The 8,141-nt window shown below is 39.0% G+C and overlaps 1 pseudogene; it reads left to right on the top strand.

The window, feature by feature from the left end:
• On the top strand, window positions 1-5,445 carry LOC147446851 (uncharacterized; annotated as a pseudogene).
• Window positions 5,446-8,141: the final 2,696 nt, after the last annotated feature.

The following is an 8,141-nucleotide window of genomic DNA, read 5'->3' as shown; positions in this document are numbered from 1 at the left end:
ATGTGTCTAGACATTGGAAGCAATCGTCTTAGAGAAGTTAAGGTGAGTGCAGAGTCTAAAGTGATAAATAACATCAGGTACAGATGGTAGTCGTTATTTTGGGCGTCATTCTCAAAAAGCGGTGCAGACGGCTTGCATTCATAAAAGATGATCACCGAACGTTAAGCAAATCCGGTTCAAAATCTAAAAAATTCTTTAAAATCTTGTCAATAATTAAAAATCTGTAAAATCTAGTATATTGGTCCTCTAAGTAGCACGACTTATGTCCAAAATCTTTTAAAATTTTTTACAATAGGGCCTCTTTCACGCAGTGCTCGAAAAAAACCTAGGTTTAAGTATAATCCAAACCTACAAATTTTGAAATTAACATTTAAATTTTTGGTGTTATTTGATGTAAAAACCTTCAAACTTTGTCAATTTAGCTATCTTGGTCCACATATGAAGGTTTGTCAAGTTTTGGAAAAAAGTTTTTACCGAGCCCTGCCTCTGTGTAACGTCCTACCTAAACCGGTTTCTCTGTTGCGCTTCTGCTTGAGAGCGTGCGTGTGAGGAGCGTGCTCTGTTGCGCGTGCGTGCGAGGAGCCGTACGCAACCTGCCCGTAGGAGCGCGCGCTGGCGCGCGGTAGTTCAGACATAGCAAAACGAGCAGGGCAGGCTGGTTCAGGCGTTCTGGCGCAGCAGTTCAGGCGTAACTTTTAGGCTCAGGCATTCACGCGCAGTTTTCAGGCTCAGGTGTTCACGCAGCATTCAACAGTACATGTTTTAACAGTTCAGGTGTTCGTGCAGCATTCAGTAGTACGGGCGTTCAGCTAGTTCAGAGCGTTCAGCTTTCAGCAGCTCAAGCGCAGTTCAGCAAGGCAAATTGTTCAGGCGATTCCTTGGCCGTAGGAGCGCGCGTCGGCGCATGGTGGTTCAGATAGCCGCAAATTGTTTAGCAAAGCAAATCGTTCAGCAAGGAAAATTGTTCTGCAAGTTCATTTAGCAGGTCCGTGGCATTTAGCAAATTGTTCCGCAAGGCAAATTGTTCTGCAAGTTCATTTAGCTTCCGGCTTTAGAAAGGTCTTTGAGAGGTGTCAATGGCTGGACGAAACTCCGCGTTGGCTCGAAGGGGTCGTCCACCTACAAGGTGCTCACTGATGCTCAATACAGCCTGAACTTAGCTTAACATTTCCCTTCTATATTAGCTTGGCTTTGAAGGGGAATATTGCTCAATTTAATATCAGCTTGTTCTGTATGCATTTGATGTATTGAGACCCTGGCTAATTAGGTAGTTTGTAAAACATCTTTTAATTGAGCTTAAATTAGAAAAAACCTATACATTTAAGATCTTTAAAAAAGATACATTATGTGTTGGGCTAAAGATACATTATGTTTAAGATCTTTAAAAAAGATACATTAGGTTGATTTGTGTTGGGCTAAAGATACACTATGTTTAAGGTCCTAAATTAATGCTTGGTTGATAGGTGTGTGGACCTTAATTTATGCTTCATGAATTATGTTTATGAAAGAATTTTAAACACTAAAATTTTTCAAGTGAGAAGCCATTATGGGCTATAGTATTTTTTGAAATAATGCTCTATGTACAAAGGTAGCTCTGTCCAAATTTTTTTAAGATTTCTGTTGTGTTTTATTTCAATATGGTGCCATATATAATTTGACTCTTTTGTAAAATTATTGTCTCCATGTTTCTTGTTGATGTTGAAACAGCCCAAAACCACGTGGAAGATCACGAAGGGGGAGGAGTAACAATGCTTCTCTTTATGGCCAGGTAGATGCTAGTGATCAAATATCTTCAGTCTCAGCTACTGACATGATAGAGGAAATTGAGACACAAGGTGAGGAGGTTCTTTCCATGGAAATGGGACAGAGCTCTCTACACGAAGTTGATGATACTTTAACCCCCGAGGAGAATGGTTTACAGATTTTTCCATCGGAGATAATGGATGAGGTTACCGCAGCGTCTGAGATGGAAGATGAGCAAAATATCTTTATGCATAGAGGTGCAGACATCCTTGAAATCACACGCGTTTTTAGTTGCTTTGATTGTCCCTCCATTCCTTTATGTAGATTGATTCCATATGCAAGAGTGAGAGGTTTGAGAGATGATCTCAGTGGATTGAAGGCGGCCTTTGCAAAAGAAGGTTATATGCCAGAGAAAGGAGCATTCATTGTCTCTTTGGTAACATGCAAAAGAGAGGAGAGTTTTGTGAATGGTATGTGTTAACACTTTTCATTTTTGTATTGATTTCCATGTGCTGTGAATGTTGTTTGAAGTTTGACTTTGTGAATGTTCTAGATGAGATAAAGGCTACATGGGATCCTCTTTGGAATGAAATCAATGAAGAATTTGAAGCTGAGTTAAAAAAACAAAGAAAGTTTCAAGATCTTACAAATCACATGTTCTATGTTTGGGAAGGGAATCATCGCACCGTGGCTTGGAGGGAAGCGATAAAAGAGAAGTTCTCCACTTCAAAGGAGAAACACTGTCGAGTCCTATGCACCATTATAGATCCCACTAAGGTGCCAGAGATTGCCTTGCTAAGCAGTTTACAACGAATGAACTTGTAAGTGTTGATGTTTCTTCTATCTTTGCTAACACTTGAATGTGAGTATCAACTGGTTTTTTGGTCTTTCAATGCAACATGAACACTCATGCTCTTGTTGTCACTCATCTTCGTGATGAGATTGTCAATACGACACATATTTGTACAGCGGACCATGAAATGTATCTAAAGGGTTTGTTAGATAGAGATCAAAAACTTATTGCTGCTGTACGGAAGAAGAATGCCAAAGGTACAGAACCTTGGTATCCACTTACTCGACGGTACCTTGGCAGATTGGTCTATGATGTATGTGTCAGACTAAATGATTTTTACTCTCATTTAAATGCATGATTTCAAAGCTTATTAACGTATATTTAATTTTAGATTCAAATGACAAAAGAAAAAGAAAAGCGAGTTGCTCTTATCAAACAAAGCTTGTCTGTGGAAGAGCATCAGAAAGAAGAAGAGAGAATTTGTGAGGAGATTACTCACAAATACCAGGATCGAATTGGAAAGGTATGTAGATAACATGAATTCATGGCATTCTCTTGAGAAAAACGTGCAAAAAGTTACTTAAGTACTTGTCATATGCATTATTGAATTTTTCACTTGCTTAACATTGTTGATCCCAATCTTGGGACGGATTGGCTGGCAAGAGTTTTGTCTTTGAAATGGGGTCTTGATAGTTGGGCTACGTTGGAGAAGCTGAACTTAATAGCACTTCAAGATGCCCCTGTGCAAACAAGATTCATTGGGTTTCATTATTAGAAGCAGACAAGATTACAAGGAGTGCATATGGTCTGAAAAAGGGAGATAACGTCTTTCGCATGTAAGTATAGCTAAGATTAAAAGTACTAAATATATTATGCATTTATATAAAAGTCTAACTTTGTCTCCTCTTTTTATTTGGGATTGTAGCTGGCTTCGTAGAGAGGGTTTTTTGGCTCGGGTTTTTTCAGAGGGCATTTCAGATTGTGTTAGATCTTTTGGATGTGCCAGCCGTGGTGCCTTTGCAGCATGACTGCACTCTTGCATTCTACTTTGAAGAAATTAAATTTGAGGCGAGGCCCTATCTATTTCCAATAGAGGTGTCTCTTGGAGTGAAGACTAAGGATATCGATAAGCAGGCATTAAAGAAGGTGGATACATTGAGAATGGCAGCACAACGTTTGGCTTTCAGGTGAATCACTAACTGACTTAGATATATAATATTCGTTGTTATTATTTCGTAACATTCGTGTCACCTAATTGACCTTTGTAGATTCTTCATGTTCTTGGTTGCCAAGAGTGTCTTGCCTGCCATGCCCTTTCTGGCTCAACAGTGGACTCAACTAGCGATCCAAGACACAAGCATGTATCCCTCTACTATGCACACATTGACTCTTTGGGAGATAGATAATTGTCCATGGTGGATAGATATGGAGAAGGGCCATGTTCTTGGACGTGAAAGAGAGCTACAAGAGATGATATTGAAGGATGCTGCGATGAAGGTTCCTCCAGTAGACATAGTAGAAGAGAGTCGTGCAGGTATGTTTGATCATGCTCAGATTTGCCTATCTAAAAGTTACAGTGCTCTGATTTGAAGTTATCTATTTTAGCAATGCGCAACTCACAAAAGGAAAAGGAGAGGGTTGTGGATCAGATCATTGACGAGGAGGTGGAGCCACCTCCAGGTAAACTACAATTGCATTTGTTAATGCTTTCCTTCCACGTGGTTGATGCATGGCTTATTAAACCTCCTTGTAATGTCTCAATTGCTCTTGGCACGATCGTGGCTCGAAGGAGTATCTCTTTTGTTTATATTATGGAGTCTCCATCTCATTGTCTCTCTAGTTCTATGGATACTCGATGCATGGCTATGGTTGGGGACTACATTGCCATTGCTGCAGACTATAGGGCGGGGATCCGTAATCTTGCATGGGTCCCTGTACACGAGCATCTCGTGCGGGCACGCTCTGACTATATCTTGTATACCCGCGGCACAAAATCAGTTTCATGGGCTGCAGATTTGATTTTCTTAGATCTTCCATTTGGTGGGTCCCTCTTAGGCTCCTCTACTTCACCTCATTGGGACATTTGACCTGAGGATCATGTACGTGTTGGCGTTCATTTGGCATTCTCGACATTGGCGGATAGTGGATGGCTGTTGATCATGGTTTCTTTGGCAGGTCTATCTTGTTTATATTCATGCAAAAAATTGTAATATTTGTGGTATTTATTATTGATATCTAATTAAAATAACAGGGGAGGCCGTTGGCTGGGCGGAGAGATTTTCTCGTGCTTCGGAGATGGTGGTTCATCGTCGCATTGTAGTGCTCCATCATGGAGCATATGGTTATGTGGAGAGTTTTGGTGGTCGTGTGGAGGTGATACATTTGTTTTTACATCAATATTTCAGCACTTTGTCTTGTTGTTTGCTCTAATCGTGTGTCTTGTTTTGCAGTGTAATTGCTCTATGCTATTTATGATTCACAGAGTGGGTATGCGTCCACCTTGCTTTGTATCAAAAAGCGCTGCCTTGTTCTCCCGTCTTGGTATGCACTCTTCGGATTCTTTTATGGTGCATCACCTTCCGGAGCTCTCTCAGGTTAGATCATTATCAGGCGAGCCATTGCGAGGAGGACTGCAACGGAGCCGTTCTTTCATTGCATGTTTTGTGGAGCTGCTTTTTCGACGAGGAGGTATTTGTTTGGAGCTTGGATGTGGCACAGCCCCTGTACTAGCAGCTTGCTTGGCTTCAGGACGAGCATGTGTTGCAGTCGACATTGATGAGCCACTTATTTCAGGATATGTGTTACCATTGCTTCGCCCTAGAAAGCGGGGCAGAGAGGAGGCGTCCACCTCTTTAGATATTGATGATGAGAGTGACATGCCATCGTGTGTCAATCCCTTTGACGACTAGTGAGGGCCCCTCTTACTTTTGATATTGACATTGCTCTCATCTTTTTTGTCACTATTTTTGTATTAGCATTGGTATTTATTGATCATCGATACTGCCTATATTACTTGTTTGGTGTTTAACTTCACAATCTTTTTTTTTTAATGTAAGTGCATTGCCGGTCTACGCAGAGCAGATGGCTAGAACCATGGCAGCTGATACGCGGTACAATTCTTGCATCCCTGAGAGGTATTAGAGACATAACGTATTCATCGATGATGAGTGCGAGTCATCATAAGAACAATGGATTTATAACATTGGTGGATGTTAAAATTCAAATTCATGTCTTGTTTTGGATAAGTAGTATGTAGTACTGTTTTGATGGATTTGGTTAAGGTTTAAAAGCCTCATGTGAGGTGCCGTGAAGGCTTATGATTATTTTTGAAATATTGCTTCATGTACAAGGGAAAATATGTCCAATTTTTTTTAAAAGTACTTTATTTGTTTTGCTTTGTTTTTTGTGAGAGGAAGCATAATGGTTATGGCCATTTTTATTATTTTTTCAAGCGGTGATAATACCACAAATACTGATGTTCTAATATTTTGGATTGTGGATAAGTAGTATGTACTATTTTGATGGATTTAGTTAAGATTTAAAATCCTCATGTGAGGTGCCATGAAGGTTTATGGTTATTTTTGAAATAGTGCTTCATATACAAGGGAGACTATGTCCAATTTTTTTAAAAAGTACTTTGTTTGTTTTGCTTTGTTTTTCGTGAGAGGAGGCATAATGGTTATGGCCTTTTTTTTTAATTTTTTCAAGTGGTGATAATACCACAAATACTGATGTTCTAATATTTTGGATTGTGGATAAGTAGTATGTACTCTTTTGATGGATTTGGTTAAGATTTAAAATCCTCATGTGAGGTGCCATGAAGGTTTATGGTTATTTTTGAAATAGTGCTTCATATACAAGGGAGACTATGTCCAATTTTTTTAAAAAGTACTTTATTTGTTTTGCTTTGTTTTTCGTGAGAGGAAGCATAATGGTTATGGCCTTTTTAATTATTTTTTCGAGCGGTGATAATACCACAACTACACATGTTCTAATATTTTGGATTGTGGATAAGTAGTATGTATTGTTTTGATAGATTTGGTTAAGGTTTAAAATCCTCATGTGAAGTGCCGTGAAGGTTTATGATTATTTTTGAAATAGTGCTTCATGTACAATGGAAACTATAGATCTTCGCTCGAGTTTTTCTTTGCTCGCAAAATCTCGCTCGGGCTATGGTAGGACTCCTTCTAAAGTGTGTACTAGAAGAGCTACATCATCCACATACAACAAAAGCATGATGACTGCATTGAAAATAGTGACCTCTTCAATGCCTTATTCTTGCATAAAGTCAAGTACCATTTGTTCCAATTGATCGATGCAAAGTCCAAAGAGAGTTGGTGACAACGGACATCTTTGTCTAACCCCAATAGTGCTTACAAATTTTTTTGAAATTCCTCTTCCCATGTGTAATTGACACATCATCTTCTTATAGATTTGAGAAACCGCAAGCATAAACTCACTTGGCACTTGGAGTTCTTCCATCCTTCTCCACAAATTGTTACGTGGAATCATATCAAAGGTTTTCTTAAAATCCACAAAACAACAATACAATTGCTTGCCTTTCAATCAACTTTCCTCCATGAGAACACGAAGAGTAACAAGATGATCAATGGTTCTATGGCATTGACGGAAACCTACTTGTCCTTTTGTACGCTTGTCATTCTCTTTAGCCCAATCACTCAATTTCATCTCCATTATGCACCCAAACAACTTTGCTATAAGAGCCCCATCATTATAGTCCAATAGTTGTTTACATTCTTTACATCCCCTCCTTTGTGCAAAGGCTTGACCCAATTAGTACTCCAATCATAAGGCATACCATGCTGAAGTACAAGGTTGAACATATCACATATCCACTCATGTGTAAAATCTCCCATCCATTTAACCATCTCCGGCTTGATACCTTGAAGATCTCCCGCTTTATCTTTGACAAACTTTTCAAGCTCACCATGTACAACCTCAATAGTAAAAAAAGAGGGCATACATGGGAGTGAACCATAAAATGACATTTTTTCAGCATTTGGTTGCTCATAAAGTTACCTACAATGTATATACATATCCACAAGAGTTACCAAAATTCTCAACCTGCTTGCCTCTCAAGTTTCTCTAAAATCTTCCACATGCATGTGCCTTTTCTTGGACTTGAAAAAATTGCTGCTTTACTTCCCATCTTCTTCTCTTCTTTTGAATCAATGCCTTGTATGTATGCAAATGACTTTGATAGTTGTCTGTGTCCATAGTTGCATCAAGCTTTATCAAGGACTTTTGAGCATCTTGACATTCTATCATTCTTTGATAGTTGTCTGTGTCCATAGTTGCATCAAGCTTTATCAAGGACTTTTGAGCATCTTGACATTCTTTATCAAACCACCTTTTGTGTGATCTATCTTTGTTGATACCATGGACATGCTTTATGGAAAAACATTCTTCGGTAGTAGAAGAACAAATAACTTTCTTGAAAGCTTCCCATTTAGTTTCCAATGGTGCATCATATTGAAGCTTTGTCATTCATAACTTTTTCTCAATCATTTCAATGTACAGTGGTGCCTGTTTGAAATCCATACATAGTGAAGAATTCTCTTCCCTTTGACTGAGATTATCATGC

The sequence above is a fragment of the Adiantum capillus-veneris genome, chromosome 11 (genome assembly GCF_014529385.1).
Source record: "Adiantum capillus-veneris isolate H3 chromosome 11, ASM1452938v2, whole genome shotgun sequence".
NCBI lineage: Eukaryota > Viridiplantae > Streptophyta > Polypodiopsida > Polypodiales > Pteridaceae > Adiantum > Adiantum capillus-veneris.
Note: the sequence above shows the minus strand (reverse complement) of the source record. Positions and strands in the feature narration are given on the sequence as shown.